Genomic DNA, 17,918 nt, shown 5'->3' on the forward strand with positions numbered 1-17,918 from the left:
AGACCGAGTGACCTCCCCATGCCCTGGGTGCAGGGCTGGGCATGTGTGGGCACAGAGATGACACCGCCCTGTCTCTGGTTCTCTGCTGCCCATGGCCGGGTCTGAAGGCAGGACCGCAGAGTGAGTAGTCCCGAGTGATCCCTTTAGCCACGGCTGGTGTGCTCTGTGGGCCAGGAAGTGTGCCTGTTCAGTAGGAGGGGTCCACACTGGCTCGGACGGTCATTCTGAAAAGTGTTCCTCCGTGAGAGGGCCTTGCTGGTTAAGCATGGAGCCTCCAAGCTGGCCTGCTGGAAGGAACGCCGTTTGTTGCAACGCCTGAGCCCAGTAGTGCCGTAGCTTTGTTAATGGGATGCAGGGCCCCTGTGGGTCAGGAGGTCTCAGCTGCTTCCCCTGTGACTCTGGAAGTCTTGGCCCTTCTTAGAGCCTTGGTTTCCTTTGCTGTCAAGTGTAATGGCAGTGAGGTGACTCAGGTCTGTGAGGGAAGTGCAGATACTCTCACCTTTCCTCTTTGGCCATGAGTTCTGCTGCATCTGCATTCTGAAAGAGCCTTGTACAGCATTCCTTCTTGTCTGAGTATTTAGTAGGTGCTTATTAAATGCTTGAATGAATCAATGAATGAATGCATACCTTCCTCCAAGCCGGGGGCCCAAGCCTGCCCAATCAGAGCTGGTTTGGGTTTCCTTCTACTCTTCCTTCTCTGGTGGGGTGAGGAGCATCTCATCTGGACTCTGGAGGACCCCTCTGTCCACTACCCATGGCCCTGGCCCCAGAGTCCCCTGGGACAGGCTCTGTGCTGCCACTGGGTTCACATCTCCTGGCTGTGCTATTCGTTCCCCAGTGCCACCCTTGAGCGAGGCTCTGGGTGTCGTAGGGCCTCAGTTTCCCCTCCATAACATGGGGCTGACGTCAGTCCTGCTGGCCTGGCAGGGCTGTTGGGAGACTCTGAAGGGGTGGGAAAAAACTGGAGGACTTAAAGGTGCTGTGTAAATTTAAGGACAGGGGAGGTGGGGCAAGAAAAAGACAAATGAGCCTGGCTTTGACAAGGACATTCCTTTGGACCCAAGCGCAGAGACACCTTCAGGCCGTCCCTTTGGCCGGCCTCTTTGTTTCTCTGTCCTCCCCGTCCCCAGGAACAAGGCCATTAGAGGTTGTTGACCTGTCCCAGGCCCGGCCTCCACCCACATAGGTGGAATTTTCCACTTTTTTTTTTTTTTCAAACATTAATCAAGGCCCCAGCCGGTCAACAGTGGATTCATTGTCTCTTGAAGAGCAAGATTCAAACTGTTTCTGGCAGACACTGGCTGCCTCCCAGGGCCCCAGCGGCCCACCCAACTGGATGGGCTGTACTGGGGGCACCTCCACCCACAGTATCGCACCCCCCCCCACCGCCCGTGTTCTCCTCCAGTTGTGGAGTTTTGCAGAGTCAGTGGTCATGCACACTTTGAGGCAGGGACCCAGAGGCCCCCCTGAGTGTTTGCCCCCTGTCCCCAGCAGGGCCACAGAGCCACAAACGGCCTCTCTGCTGCAGTGAGGAGGGCTGGCCCAGGAGGGCTCACTGGGTTAGGTCCCTGTTAATACTACGAAACCCTGTGAGGCCGCAGCCTGTGTGTGCTTGCCTCGATCTCCACACGCACTGCCACCCTGGGCCTGAGGAAAGTCCAGAGCGCAGAGGAGGCCGGCACTGCTATTCCGTCAAAGCCCCATCTGTACTTGGGTGACTGAGGCAGCCTGGGCCCAAGGCGGGGTTACTGGAGAAGTTGGTGGCGGGGAGCAGTGGCAGGTGGGGCTCATACCACAGGGCTGGCCGTGTATTTCTCCATCAGTGATGCTTTAAGGACTCTGTTATTAGTAATATCCCTGTTGTTCATAGTCACAGCATCACTCTCCGTACTGAAGGGGATGAGTGAGGATGCAGGGAGGAGAGCAAGGAGGGAGTAAGGCCACGGTATGAACTTGACAAAATTACCACGTGCTTTTGACTTTATGCCTGTAATTCTCTGAAGGGTGTTTTTGGCTCATTTCTTTTTCCTCTCATAACCAACCTAAGGAATGGGCAGCTCTGTTCCCATTTTATAGATGTGGAAACTGAGGCCCAGCGTTGCTAAACCATGAGTGGTGACAGAGTTGAGACCACAAACCATGGATCTTGACCTCCAGCTCCTTTCACTCTTTTTTTTTTAAGTGGTGAAACTTCAACGTGAAACCTCAGTATATATGACACACATACAGATGGTGATGTTGCATATTAGTGTGAGTTATCTTGTAAGTTCATCTTTGTAATTTATGTGTGTGTGTTTGACTTAAATATTCACAACCTAATAGTCAAGAGCTATGTTTCACTCACCGGGAATTTTTAGGACTTCAAGCTCAGGAGGCAGCATCTCAAGTGACCGTGAGAGAACTGCTCCAAAGAGGCCAGGCTGGAATAGCCAGGTTATACAGAAGTCTTACAACAAAGGGCAGGTAGTCTGAACATCAGGAGGTTATTGTTAAGTAAAGAAATCCAGATAACCCAGGTTAAGGAATCCAGCACTTTTCCGTGTATGAGAGGATGTACGGTCTGAGCTCACTGAAATCATTCCTTTGATGTGCACCTCACTTATCTGGGGCCAGTGTCCTGTGTATTTTTTTAAATTACTTTATTTTTATTTGGCTGCGCTGGGTCGTGGTTGTGGCGTGCAGGGGCTTCTCTCTAGTTGTAGCACGTGAGTTTCTCATTGCGATGAAATTTTAAAATTATTTTAAGAGAGTTTTCCCGAAAGCTGTTATCTCATTTACATTTACTGTAAAGCTTCATCATATCAAGTTATTTTGCTTGCAACAGATGCAATAACGTCCGTCTTATTTGACTTCTGTTAAACCTAGGTATGGAGAAGGCAATGGCACCCCACTCCAGTACTCTTGCCTGGAAAATCCCATGGATGGAGGAGCCTGGAAGGCTGCAGTCCATGGGGTCGCTGAGGGTCGGACATGACTGAGCGACTTCACTTTCACTTTTCACTTTCATGCATTGGAGAAGGAAATGGCAACCCAATCCAGTGTTCTTGCCTGAAGAATCCCAGGGATGGAGCATCCTGGTGGGCTGCCGTCTATGGGGTCGCACAGAGTCGGACACGACTGAAGTGACTCAGTAGCAGCAGCAGCAAACCTAGATACAATAAAGTATTATACTTAATGATTCTAAATACATGCCTATAATAATTAGATCAACAAACAAACTTTAATACCAGGTAGCATCTTAATCAGAGAAGGCAATGGCACCCCACTCCAGTACTCTTGCCTGGAAAATCCCATGGATGGAGTAGCCTGGCAGGCTGCAGTCCATGGGGTCGATAGAGTCAGACACGACTGAGCGACTTCACTTTCACTTTTCTCTTTCATGCATTGGAGAAGGAAATGGCAACCCACTCCAGTATTCTTGCCTGGAGAATCCCAGGGAGTGGGGAGCCTGATGGGCTGCCGTCTATGGGGTCACACAGAGTCGGACACGACTGAAGTGACTTAGCAGTAGCAGCAGCATCTTAATATTCAATATTTCTCAGTTCACGTGAACCTGAAAGTCATTTTGGCCTGTTTCTCTTTATTTGTAAGTACTTTCTTTGAAATTAAATAGAGCTCTTTATAAATTCAATGTTGATGATACTATCCTTTCCAGAGGCAGAGATATCTCATAGGTGCAATGTATACATAGGCATATGAATAGGCAAAACTAGAGATCTCATGGTTTTACCTAATTATGAATCGGGTATCACAATATAAAGTTGCTAGTTTACAAAGAAAAGTTGGAATACATTACATTGGCCAGCTCAGATGATTAAGGTTTTACTCTTTGTGAAGTTTGGCTGAGGGAACTTTTCCAGCCCCGTGAACTTTAGAATTGTCACTTTGTCTCTTTTCTTCCTTGGTTTCAGGTATTGCCTGATTGAGCTAATTAGGCTCAGTTTCAGGTCCTGTGGCCTGTATTTACATTTTTGTCCTGTGGAGATTTGTAAGAGACAGACAGTTGCTTTTAGTTCCCCAGAGAACAGGTCTTTCACCTAAAGGATACTGAAAGATTGATTTCTCCAACTGTATATTGTCAGTGAGAAGATTTCTAGCTTACCTGAAATGTACAAGTTCTGTGAAAGAGTTTCAGATACCTTCAAAAGCTTGTATAAGGCCTTCAACAAAGACCCTCATTCCGAGTTTACCAGTTAAACCCAGAGAAAAATCACTACTTTTATTTTTTTATTAGCTCTTGAATTTTAGTTTGCAGTTTTTGCTTATTTGTATGGCTCAGGAAATCCTATTGGTTTCCTTTAGAATGTTTAGTATTTCCTGAGGGGCAGATTTATATACCTTGTCTTGAAATACCATATAGTATTTCCCAGTGAAGCATGCCTGTCCTACAACATAATTAAACAAAAGAGATGATAATCATCTTCTATAAAGCCCATTAAATATACCAGTTTGATACACTTTCATCTCAATTTTGTCAACTTTTACACCTTTACTTTTCGTTAGTGTCTGATTAACAAGCTTTCATCTTATAGGAAGACTTTCAGTTTTTGTCTTTTTATTCAGTGTTTCCTGCCCATTTATCTGTTTTTATATAAAAGGCTCTGGGATCCCCAGAGAGAGGTTCAGTGGTGGAACTCAGGCCCTTTGGCCTATCTGTTGCCCCAAATAATTGCTGGTCTGGTACTCAGTGTAAATTTTTCTAGCTCATTAAATATTTATTTTAACACTGGGGGTGAATAGATCAGACTTGTTTGGCTTTTACTGTTGGGAACTAGTGGGGGTATCCTTTGACCCATTTAACTTTAGGTAGTGTAATATAAAACCTTGTGTTTTAACCACATAAATGTCCATTTTATTTATCATACTCTAAACAACCATATAAAGATTTCTTTATTCATTTGAGATAATTCCTTTAAAATTTTTTACCTTTTTGGAAATAGTATCTAGAATTTCCTTATAGGATTTTTCCCATAAACCCTAATTATTGTACTGCTTTTGTTATCATCTGTAAGACCCATTGAGGGGAAGCAAAGACCACAAATGAAGCTTCCCAAACCAGTTTTTCTTACTTGTTTTAAACTAAAGAAGTTCTTAATTATTAGATATATTTTTTCCACCTTAAATTTGATTTTTGTTTTTATCAGTTCAGTCGCTCAGTCATGTCTGACTCTTTGTGACCCCATGAACCGCAGCACGCCAGACCTCCCTGTCCATCACCAACTCCCAGAGCTCATTCAAACTCATGTCCATCGAGTCGGTGATGCCATCCAGCCAACTCATCCTCTGTTGTCCCCCTTCTTCTCCTGCCCCCAATCCCTCCCAGCATCAGGGTCTTTTCCAATGAGTCAACTCTTCACATGAGGTGGCCAAAGTATTGGAGTTTCAGCTTCAGCATCAGTCCCTCCAATGAACACCCAGGACTGATCTCTTTTAGGATGGACTGATTGGATCTCCTTGCAGTCCAAGGGACTTGCAAGAGTCTTCTCCAACACCACAGTTCAAAAGCATCAATTCTTCGGCCCTCAGCCTTCTTCACAGTCCAACTCTCACATCCATACATGACCACTGGAAAAACCATAGCCTTGACTAGACAGACCTTTGTTGGCAAAGTAATGTCTCTGCTTTTGAATATGCTATCTATGTTGGTCATAACTTTCCTTCCAAGAAGTAAGCGTCTTTTAATTTCATGGCTGCAATCACCATCTGCAGTGACTTTGGAGCCCCCCAAAATAAAGTCTGACACTGTTTCCAGTGTTTCCCTGTCTATTTCCCATGAACTGTGTTTATAGGTACCAATAAAACAGCTTTATAATGAGAGTGCTATATATTCACCAGTTTGTTTCTCCAGTTTTAAAGGGATCCATCATTTGACCATTAATAAAATATATATTAATAGTGATTCAAACCACTGAAGTGCATGAGGCTTCCTCATAAGAGAGTGGGGCAGGATATTACCTAAGCAACATCCAGAGGGTTTGCTCTCAAAATAGCATGGCAGAGGTCAAGTTTTCAAAACAAGTACATGTAGACACACACATACACAGAATGTCCTAGGAAGATCATGTAGAATTTTACAGCTCAAAGACCCAGGAAGAGAAATGGAAGCTTTCCCCTAGAAGAACTTTGTTTAACATCAAAATTCTGAAAAGATATTTTTGTCAAGCCAGCTTTTTAACCTTAATTTAACTGCACATGCAGTAAGAGAGGCCTCTCATTTTTAGGGCAAGATTTCCTTTAGTTCCCAATTAAGTAGGTACTTGTAAGTTTTGTATGTACATTCACCTGCCTAGGGAATTAGCTGGAGGTTGGCAGTCTGCCATTCCTTTTATCTGTTTGTACCTGTGCTGGGCTTCGTTGCGGTGCGGGCTCTCTCTAGCTGTGGTGAACAGGGGCCACTCTCTCGATGCAGTGTGCAGGCTTCTCATTGCAGGGGCTTCTGTTTCGCAGAGCACAGACTCTAGGGCACTCGGGCTTCAGCAGTGGTGGCTCCCAAGCTCTAGAACGCAGGCTCAGCAGTTGTGGTGCGTGGGCTTACGGCTCCGCAGCGTGACGGATCTTCCCAGATCAGGGATCAAACCCATGTCTCCCGCATTGGCAGGTGGATTCTGAGCCACCAGGGAAGTCCTCCTTTATCTTTTATTTTTTAACCTTTATTTCCCATTCTGAAGTTGGTTTGCTGAAATAAAATTACTAGTGATGATTCAGTGTGATGCGTCAGTGTGCCGCTTGAGAGCGTGAGTCCTCTAGGTTTGGCGTCAGATTTTGTTTCGGCTCCCTCTTAGGTGTCTTGGGTTCTCCGAGTGGCACGTAAGACTACCATGGTGTTCAGATCTCAGCGTGGTCAGTTTTTCTTCGAGTCCCTGGTTGAGTGGGTTGTTAGTGAAATGAGTGGGTCTCCCTATAGGGACAGCTGCCCAGAATGCGGTCTGGCCACCATCTCTCCTGCAAGTTTCTCAGTTACCTCAGCCAGGAGGAGAGAGTCCCTTCTTTGGAGCTCCGAAGCGCTCATAAATTTCAGTTTTTTTTTTTTTTTTAATTTTGACAGTCTCTATTAAGGTCGCCGATTCAAGGAAAACCAATAAGCCAGTCTTCCCCCCAATGACTCAGGCGGGAGTTAAACCTTCAGTTCAGTTCAGTCGCTCAGTCATGTCCGACTCTTTGCGACCCCATGAATCACAGCACACCAGGCCTCCCATTCCATCACCAACTCCTGGAGTTCACTCAGACTCACGTCCATCGAGTCGGTAATGCCATCCAGCCATCTCATCCTTTGTCGTCCCCTTCTCCTCTTGCCCCCAGTCCCTCCCAGCATCAGAGTCTTTTCCAATGAGTCAACTCTTTGCATGAGGTGGCCAAAGTACTGGAGTTTCAGCTTCAGCATCATTCCTTCCAAAGAAATCCCAGGGTTGATCTCCTTCAGAATGGACTGGTTGGATCTTCTTGCAGTCCAAGGGACTCTCAGGAGTCTTCTCCAACACCACAGTTCAAAAGCATCAATTCTTCGGCGCTCAGCCTTCTTCACAGTCCAACTCTCACATCCATACATGACCATTGGAAAAACCATAGCCTTGACTAGATGGACCTTTGTTGGCAAAGTAATGTCTCTGCTTTTGAATATGCTATCTAGGTTGGTCATAACTTTGCTTCCAAGGAGTAAGCGTCTTTTAATTTCATGGCTACAGTCACCATCTGCAGTGATTTTGGAGCCCCAAAAAATAAAGTCTGACACTGTTTCCACTGTTTCCCCATCTATTTCCCATAAAGTGATGGGACCAGATGCCATGATCTTCGTTTTCTGAATGCTGAGTTTTAAGCCAACTTTTTCACTCTCCTGTTTCACCTTCATCAGGAGGCTTTTTAGTTCCTCTTCACTTTCTGCCATAAGGGTGGTGTCATCTGCATATCTTACATTATCATAAGTTAAACCTTACTCAATGTTTAACTGAGCAGTCTTCCCAGCCTTTAAGCTGAGAATAACCACTCACTATCTAAACCGAGTCTGCCAGTGCCTTTTACACTGAGCAGAATCTTCCCAGTACTTCAGCTGAGGATAACCGAGGTACCACTTCTGGAAACTAAGTTTCAAAGATAACTTATTCCCCCAGTATATGAAACTTAACGATCATCAACCGATAATGGGAGATCCTAGAACTAAGGAGAGACTCACCCAGAGTTGTCTGGACTCCTCAAAGAGGTGGGTGGGCACAAGTCGCCTCCGCTGGTACCAAGGCTCCAGATCCTTGTAGAGTTCAGGTGAAGGAGAGGAATCTGCTCTGGTCCCTTCATCAGTCTCTGTAACTGTAAACAAAAAATATTCACAACCTTTAAGTTGAGAGTTCTGTTTGATTTGGCGGGAATTTTTAGGACTTCGTGTCAAGAAGGCAGCATCTCAAGTAAATCTAAGAGTTGCTCTGGGGAAGTGGAGGGAGGAGCCAGGTTATATACGAGCTTTGCAACAAAGGGCAGGTAGTCTGAACATCAAAAAATTATTGGGAGTTAAAGAAAACCAGATATCTCAAGCTAAGAGGTTTAGCACTTTTCTATGCATGGGAAGATCCATGAGTCTGCCTCAGCTGAAATCATTCCTTTGCTATGCCCCTCAGCACTCAGGGGCCAGTATCCTGAGTTTCTTCAGGGCTCACTGTCCGGAGTGGCTGCAGTGTGATGGCTGCTATACGGCAGGTATTCCTTCCTTCCTGAGTTCCCTCCGGGCTCAGCAGCTCACCATCGGTGGTGGCTGCAATTGCTGATGTCTGTGACATCCTTCATTTACTGATACGGCAGGAAATATTCCATTTCTTATTTGCATGTCATAGAACAGCGATACTGTTTTCTGTGAAACCAGGAAACCCCATGAAACCTGTGAAACTCTTGAAACCAGGACCCGTGGGTGCAGGTTGATGTCATCCAGCAGCCCTGCTGCCTGATTGATTTCCGTACTTCCATTCAGCGATAGAGCTGTTTGTAGTTGGCCCAAGGAAAACAGTGGACGTTTTTGAAGCAGTTCACCTGGCATTCCTTAGGGCTCTCTGCAGCTAAGCCCCTCCAGCAGCTTGAAAGGGACACGTGGACATGTGTGGGAAAGCTGGCTGACTCATCTCTCACTGTTGGTTTACAGATCAAAGTGGCTGGCTACCTACCCCTGGGGCTGCTCCAGGGTTTGATTTGGTGCCCCTGCCATGCTGTGGCTGGGATGGCGCTTTGAGAGGGGCGTGTTCCACACCTCCTGGGCCTTGTGGCCGTACGTGGAGAGTGGCTCCAAGCCTGTGGTAGTGCCTGAGTGAACGTGGGTTGAAGATCAAGGAGGCCTGGCAGCTGCTGCTGTCTACCCTCTGCTCAGCCCTGTGTTTGCAGCAGATGCCAGAACTGGCACTGCCAGCAGTGGGAAGGGACACTTTGTCCTGGGGCCTTGGGCAGGCCACCTCAGCAGATGGGCCTGGGCCCCCAGGGGTTGACGTCCAGTCCGTAGTAGCATGTCTTCAGCTCCCTCTGAAGGACCACACTTGTTTGGTTTTTAAATTTTAATCTTGAGTGAAATGATTTTTAAAATGTAATTAAAGTTGTTATGATAAAAACAAAGATACCTTGCGTTTAAGCCCATTATCTTATTAGGAAACGCGAGAGACATCAAGTCACTATGTCAGATTGGTGGGAAGATTTGTAAAACTGCCTTTTGATTCGATGCTTATCTTTCACAGACAAAAATAGCATGCAGGCTGGCCCTGCCCACCACAACCCCCCACCCCCACCTCGAGCCTGAACCCTTCACATCTGGGTGTGAGGTGGGTGTTTCTTAATTGAGATTTTTTAAACTGAAATGTGTTTGAAGGAGGAAGCAGATAGCAGACCTTTGTGGAATGCCCCGACTTCTGTGGAAGAGGGTGGAGTCCACGAGCCAAGACCAGGCTCCCGGCCTCAGCGTTTCTCCCGCTCTGCCTTCTTTCTTTTAGTCCATTAGCAGGGAGATTTGAGACTCAAAACAGACAGCAAAAACGAAAGCCCTTTTTGTTGTGGAAACTTTGGAACACGTACAGAATTAGCCAGAAGAGCGCATTGAACCCCACGTGCCACCCCCTCACGGGTGATCCTGGTCTGTTTGCCCCCCAAATCCCTGGGTTATAAACAAAATCCCAGATACCACTTTTTTTTTTTCTGTTGGTATTTCAGTAGGTATTTCTGAAAGAGTCACTGTAAGCCACATAACCACGAGACCAGTGTCACATCTGACAGACAGTGACCTCTAAATACCCTCCGGTATCCACTCAGTGTTCAGATTCTCAGGACCTGAATGAGATCCATGGGTCATTCTCTCTCCACGTTTGGGTTTCCCTCCGTCTCTCTCTACCTTGTTTGTTTTTCACTTGAACTTGTGGAAGAAATGCCCCTTGGCCTGCATTCCGTGCGTGGGATCCCTCGGGTCCTTTCATACCTTCCTCTGACATTCGAATTTCCTCTGAATCGGTGGGTGGATTTAGAAGTGTGAGCAGACTCGGGCCTGGGAGTTTTTGGTGAGGATATTTCATTGTGTCACCCCTGTCTCCACTTGAGGGAAAATCATTTGATTTTTCAGTTGCGTCCTGGTGGTAGGGATACTGCTAGGATGCCAGCGGGACTTGGTGGGGACTGGCCCACAGATAGGCCGAGGTGGGCAGATTCCTTAGTGCCGACCCCACCCCTTACAAGAGCTGTCACTGCCCCTCTGTGCCTCGGTTTCCATTTTTGCCTCCTCTTGTGAAGTGAACACTGTGTTTTTACACACTAGTCAATAACACGTGGACTTCCCAGCTGGCACAGTGGTAAAGCAACCCCCTGCAATGCAAAAGACATGGATGCCATCCCTGGGTCGGGAAGATCCCCTGGAGAAGGAAATGGCAACCCACTCCAGTATTCGTGCCTGGAAAATTCTGTGGACAGAGGAGCTGGTCAGGCTACAGTCCATGGGGTTGCAATCAGTCGGACACAACTGAGTAACTGAACACGCACACACACACACACACACACTAACAAGCATTTACTGAGTGTCTTAGTTTTCTGAATGTTGAGCTTTAAGCCAACTTTTTCACTCTCCTCTTTCACTTTCATCAAGAGGCTTTTTAGTTCCTCTTCGCTTTTTGCCATAAGGGTGGTGTCATCTGCATATCTGAGGTTAGTGATATTTCTCCCGGCAATCTTGATTCCAGCTTGTGCTTCTTCCAGCCCAGCATTTCTCATGATGTACTCTGCATATAAGTTAAATAAGCAGGGTGACAATATACAGCCTTGATGTACTCCTTTTCCTATTTGGAACCAGTCTGCTGTTCCATGTCCAGTTCTAACTGTTGCTTCCTGACCTGCATACAAATTTCTCAAGAGGTAGGTCAGGTGGTCTGGTATTCCCATCTCTTTCAGAATTTTCCACAGTTTATTGTGATCCACACAGTCAAAGGCTTTGGCACAGTCAATAAAGCAGAAATAAATGTTTTTCTGGAATTGTCTTGCTTTTTCGATGATCCAGCGGATGTTGGCAATTTGATCTCTGGTTCCACTGCCTTTTCTAAAACCAGCTTGAACATATGGAAGTTCACGATAGATGGGGAAACAGTGGAAACAACGTCAGACTTTATTTTTGGGGGCTCCAAAATCACTGCAGTTGGTGATTGCAGCCATGAAATTAAAAGATGCTTACTCCTTGGAAGGAAAGTTATGACCAACCTAGATAGCATATTCAAAAGCACAGACATTATTTTGCCAACAAAGGCTGGATGGCATTACCGACTCGACGGACGTGAGTTTGAGTGAGCTCCGGGAGTTGGTGATGGACAGTGAGGCCTGGTGTGCTGCGATTCATGAGGTCGCAGAGTTGGACATGACTGAGGAACTGAACTGAACTGAATTGAGTGTCTACTCTGTGCCTGGCTCTGGGAGCTATGAGCTCCATCCCCCGCTGATTGTGAATAAACAAACATGGTCATGGCTCTGGACAGGCTCTACTATAGAAATCTTGGTAGACCACGGTCACTCTGCCACTGAGCCTGGCACAAAGGGGACCTTCAGCGCCCCCGAGAGGGAAGAACAGTCTCTCTTCCTGATGTTATGCCTTTACCGTGTAAGCGGGCAATGCCAGGGTCTTCTGTCCCTGCAGCCCACCTCTGGTTTTGGCTCAGACTTACCCAGACCCACCGCAGTGGGTCCCTCTGCATCCTCACTTTCACGTGGGCCTTCTCTGCTGCAGGAACCCACTCACCCAGGTTCGGGCAGCCCCGAGTGCAGGGGCATTCATGTCTGGAGGGGCTCCTTTGTATCTCAGGACCAGCTCCAGAGGCTTCGTCCCTGATCCTCAGCGTGTCAGGGAGGGTCCCCGTGGGAATTGAGTCCCCGGCAGCAACCACAGTATTGCACGTGCCTCCAAAGTGCATCTGTGGGAGCACACCAGCAGCACAGATTGGATCCACAGACACACCTGCGAGGGAAGGAGGAGATGGCAGGCAACCCCGGGAGCTGCCCCTGGGTGGTAAGGTTTCCCGTCTTACCCTGCTGTTGGTGAGACCACCACCATGGGGGTTTGAGAAAGCAGGGAGGTCACTGTGGAGTCAGGGACTGTGAACGGAGGGCAGATGCCTGGAATGCACGGTGCGAGGTCTCGCTGCAGAAGTGAGGAGGGAGGAGCTGCAAACATCAGAGGCCCCGCAGAGGCCAGTTCCCACGTCAGCAACCAGAAACCCCCTGGCCTGGGTCACACAGCAGTCCCGGCAGAGCTGGGGATGAAAGCCTGGCCTTCGCTTGGTGTCAGACTTGGGGCTCCCTACTGGGGCTCTTTTGGCAGCCTGAGCAGCCTCTGCCTGGTCCTGTGGCCCACCCTCAGCCCCAGGAGGGCCCAGGCCGCCAGAGTTGTCTCTGAGGCAGTGAATGGTTAGCTGTTTCAAGAGAAGAGGGGTAAGTTTCTGATTCATTTGTTTATTTGGCACCAAGATGTGGGAGATGAGAGTTTTAGGAAGAGAAACCTGACTTTTGAAGAAAATAAATCTTTTTAGTTAAAAGATAAAGTATTTATAAAGATAAACATGAAGTATTTCCTGCTGTGCTGTGCTTTTGTGACTTCATGGACTGTAGCCTGCCAGGCTCCTCTGTCCATGAGATTTCCCAGGCGAAAATACCGGAGTGGATTGCCATTTCCTGCTCCAGGGGATCTTCCTGACCCTGGGATGCAAGTCACGTCTCTTGCATCTCCTGCATTGGCAGGCAGATTCTTTGCCACTGTGCCACCTGGGAAGCCCCAATCAACATGAAAGTATACTGATGTGAATTTTCATTTGTATAAAAATTATGTATGTATAATTGCACACCCAGGTGATCATCACCAGGTCAGGATCCATAATGTTCCCTGTGCCCTTTCTTTTGTATTTAGGATCTTGGTTCCTAAATCCAAACCCACACCTCCTGCAGTGGAAGCACAGAGTCTTAACCACTGGACTGCCAGGGAAGGCCCACCCTGTCCCCTAAGTGGTAGCTCTCTCTGCCCCGGCACAGATGTATGAATTGAGCGCCCACATCTCAGACAGCCAAGGTGTGGCAGCCGTAGGCTGCGTGCTGGCCCAGCCCCGTCACATCTCTGCTCCGCCTTACAGAGGGCCAGGCTCTGCATTGGGACCGAGGCCACAGAGCCTTTGGCTGGGGCGGTGGGTTTCAACAGCTCATTTCATTCTTAGAGTGGAGGTCTCCATACGTGGTATAAGGAGAAGCCCCAGGATGGACGTGGCCAGTGGGCAAGGCGGGCTTCTCAGAGGGAGCATAGGCTGAGCAGGGCCTGAGGGAAGGGAATGAGTGACCCAGGTGTGATGCGGTGTGGACCTGTTACCTGGAAAGGGGAACATGTGCAAAGACCCTGTGTGGGACAGAGGGAAGGTGGTCCCAACGCCTGGAGCCCAGAGCGTGAGGCTCATGGTTGGGTGAGAAGTGATGGCTGGGACAGAGGCAGGAGGCAGGGCTGGAGAGGGGCCCTGGAGCTGTGAGGATGCTGGCGGAGTCATCTTGGGAGGACTGATGACCTGGTCTGGGGGTGGGCAGTGAGGTGCCTGTGGCAGGAGGAGGCAGCTGCCCAGGGTTCTTGACCGGACCATTGCTCCCTGACGAGATCCTTCCCACCTGGGTCCTTTGCACGTCTGCCTCAAACTCACCTCCCACCCAGGGCTGGCCCCTTAGGTGGCCGTGCCATCAAGAAGGCTGTGCCGGACTGCAGGAAAGCAGCTGGACTTCACCAGTTTTCTTGGCCTCCAGAGCCCTGGAAGGCACGTGGTGCCTCGTTCCCATTCCATGTACTGATGGTGACTTTATAACTCCCAGGATGCGGCTTTGTTGGTCAGGCCCGTGCTGGGCGGGTCCTGTGTTTGAGTTGAAGAGGGCCAGGTCTCCCCGCTCAGGCTTGTTTCCCTTTCTGTGATGTCGGACTGACGGCGATGACAGTGACAGCCATGAAGCCTGCTCACCCAGTGTCTTTGGGGGGTTCACAGTGTGTGATATACCCATATGAAGTGCTCAGGATGGGTGGCTGCCCCTTTTGTTATTGCTGTGCTTATAACGGATTCTGTGGCTTAGTGGAGCTCTGTGAACAGACAGTGGCAGGCTATAGGACAGTAATCATTTGACCCACCCAAAGCCCGGCCTAGGAGGTTGAGAACCTCATTACAGGTCTTGTAGGAGAGTGGGTCAAGGCCGGGACTGGAAGGCCAGGTTGCAGGCAGGTGGCCGGCTCTGAATCCTTCATTGGAGAACTGCCCCCAGCCCCCGACCCTGGAAACCCCCAGGAGGGGGAGGATGGTGGTGCCTCCACCACACTTTTTACAGTTCTCCCTTGGGATTGTTGTCACCACTCCGGCCCATGGGCTCAGAGAGAATGTGAAGGCCAAGTACCTCTGAGGACCTCTGCCAGCCTTGGGAACCAAGGGGCTTAGTGCCCAGGTTAGCTTACGCCGTGTCTGTCGTGATAGGGCTACACGGTCAGTATGTAAAGAGTTAGCAGGGTGCTTTCTCATGACCGGGCCATTTTTCATGCTCTGTCCCCCAGCAGTGGACAGTGCGGCTTTCATCATCGTTTGCCATCTGAAACAATCTGGGACAGACCTCGAGGTTTCAGTCGTGCACAGTTCTCTTTTGGTTGAATTCTTAGAAGTGGGACTGCTGAACCAGAGGGCTGCCCCTGTAGAACCCTGAGGTGCCCATGACCTTGGAGAAGGTGTACATGCTCCCCAGCTTGCTCAGAGCAGAATCACTGTTACCATTGGCCCTGCCCGGCGGAGCTTTTCAAAGGTTGAAGAAGTTCTTGAGCGCTGTTTCGCGTGCAGGCCTGGCCGAGACTGCTGCCCCTTCTCCAGAGTTCTGTCCTCTCTTCCTGGGTGACTGACAAAGGCCAGGATCTCAGTGGCCCCAGGGATCTGATGCTAGTCTGGTCCACTGGCCCAGAGCTAGAAAGGAAGTACACACACATGCACACACGCACGCATGCACACACACACGCACGCGTGCAGTAAATTAGGAAGAACCTTCTTCAAGGGTTGTTTCAAAAAAGTTTGGTCAGCCTTCCAGCTGTGCAGTTCTAGAGGCTGTGTCTGAGTATGGGTGCTCTAGATGTGGGTAAGCATTTTTTTTTGGTCACAGGTCTTTTGCAATTTGACTTCGCCAGAATTATCAAGTTTGTTGTGCAATTGACCACAGGCTTAAAATTACATGGAAATCTGGCTTATCATGCAAGGCATTCAGTGTTCCAATCATAAAATTTGGGAAATTTTTCAAAACCAGTGTTTGCTTATCGATTTCAGAGTTAAATGAGAATTGTTAGTTGCGACAAAGGACTCGGTGATGAAAGCCACAGTACTCAGAAGGGGGTGGGGGCCCTACCTTCGTTCTCCTTCATTGAATGTCACCTCTTCACTTGACGTTGTCTCTCCACACCCACTGTGTCCATCACTGGTGTTGAGGGTCATGGCCTGAATTGACCAAAACCCTCTTCCTGGCTGGAGGTACCATGCGGTCCAGGTGTCCAGCTCCAAGCTGACCATCTGGATGCCATGTGTGGCTTGGTGTGCTGCCCTGCAGCCCAGGAAGATGCATGTGGTTGAGGGTCTTCTCCCCTTGACTGGGAGGTGGAGTGGGTGGAAGCGTCCTCTCCCTCCATCTTCCACTCAGAGCTGTAGGAGTGGACAGCCAGCCCTAGTCACAGAGCCGAGGCTGGTTCCAGAAAACGGGGGAGTCAGGGTACAGGCACTCCAAATCAGAAGGAAGCCTTGAATGCCCCCACCATGGTACAACCCCTGTACTGCCCTCCTGCACCCAAGACACACACTCACACACAAACACATACAAACACACACACGCACACATACGTGTGAACACATGCATGCACACACACGTGAACACACATGCACACACAAACACGCGTACACCCGCTCATGAACACGCACACATGCACACACATATGCACATGCGCATGCGAGCACACACACACCTGCACGCATGCATATGCACACATGCACACACACACAGGTGCTATCCTGTCTTTCTCTGGCTCCACAGTTCCCGCCCCCGCCCCACCCCTCATGCTCCACAGTGCCCGTGACTGGCAGCCCTGGACTGTGGAAGGGGCTGCTTCCCTGTGATGCCTGACCCTGTCGGTCAGTCTGTCCACCTACCCACCCAGTATGGGAAACTGAGGGGCACTGTTGGGGTTGGAGGGTCTCTGCCCTTTGGGTAGCAGGCCCCTCCCTCTTCGGCGCTCCCACTGCCCCCATTCCCCAGGCTCTGTAGGTGTAGGTCATGTACTCTGTACGTGTAGGTCTCACCACCTCCCAACACCATGAGGCCAAGACTCCTCTGCTCCCCCAGCTCAGGGCCTGGCTGCTGAGCGGGGCAGGAGGGAGGCAGCCCCCTAGGATGGGTCTCAGGGACAGGGACATGCGGTTCTGAGGTGGGAGCCTCCCTCCAGGGCTGGGCACCAGGACTGCCAGGGGCAAATAGCAGAGGCCATCCCACTCCTGGCCATGGCACGGGGTGGAGAGCTGCCTGCAAGCACCACGAGAAGGGGAAGTGAGAGTGGGCAAGTGCCCTCGGCTGTCTTGTCTTCACTATTTAGCAAATCCTGGGCAGAAGACTTAAGGGAGTAGGGCTTCAGGGTGCAGGCACATGGGAGCATTTCTCCTCTGCAGACGTGGGGCCACAGTGGAATGTCCAGCTTGGTCCAGCCCTAACCAGGGGCCAGAGAGATCTCTGCCTAGTCCAGGATGGGACTCAGACCTTTGAGGACAATGACATGTGCTCTCCATGTTGGGGCATGCTGGAGAAGGATGTCAGAGAAGAACTGTGATAGAAGCTGAGGTCTGGGGATGGCTGGGGCCACGGAGAGTAAGTGACCTGCTGCCACCCCATGAAGAAGAGGTCTGGTAAAATATATATAACATGAAACATCGTTTTAACCACTTTTTGTAAAAAGTGTATAATTCAGTGGCATTAAGTATATTCACTGTGTTATCCCATCGTAACCACTGTCCATTTCTAAAACTTTTCATCACCCCAAATAGTTCCATATCCATTCAATAGGAATTCCCCATTCCCTTTCCCCCAGCCTCTGGTAATTGCTCATCTACTCTCTGTCTCTCTGGATTTGCCTCTCATAAGTGGCTGCTGCTGCTGCTAAGTCGCTTCAGTTGTGTCTGACTCTGTGGGACCCCATAGACGGCAGCACACCAGGCTCCCCCGTCCCTGGGATTCTCCAGGCAAGAACACTGGAGTGGAATTGGAATCATACAGTAATTGTTGCTTTGTGACTGGTTTATTTTACTTAACCTATTTTCAAGGTTCCATGTTGTAGCATGGTTTTTTGTTTTTTGTTTTTTTTTGGTTGACATTAATTTTTATTTATTTTAATTTTAATTTATATTGGAGAGTAGTTG

General features: G+C 49.0%; 1 protein-coding gene and 1 long non-coding RNA gene across 6 annotated transcripts in view; one reads left to right on the forward strand and one right to left on the reverse strand.

The window, feature by feature from the left end:
* The window catches only part of CHDH (choline dehydrogenase), a 92,211-nt gene that overhangs the window by 2,982 nt on the left and 71,311 nt on the right, over nt 1–17,918 (forward strand). The gene's annotated exons all lie outside the window — the stretch shown is intronic.
* LOC139178618 (uncharacterized) lies at nt 2,623–8,342 on the reverse strand. The gene is made up of 2 exons (XR_011563012.1): nt 8,168–8,342; nt 2,623–3,148 (listed from the first exon to the last, which is right to left on the reverse strand). It is a non-coding gene; the product is annotated as an uncharacterized lncRNA (long non-coding RNA).

Source organism: Bos indicus, chromosome 22, assembly GCF_029378745.1.
Source record: "Bos indicus isolate NIAB-ARS_2022 breed Sahiwal x Tharparkar chromosome 22, NIAB-ARS_B.indTharparkar_mat_pri_1.0, whole genome shotgun sequence".
NCBI classification, from domain to species: Eukaryota; Metazoa; Chordata; class Mammalia; order Artiodactyla; family Bovidae; genus Bos; species Bos indicus.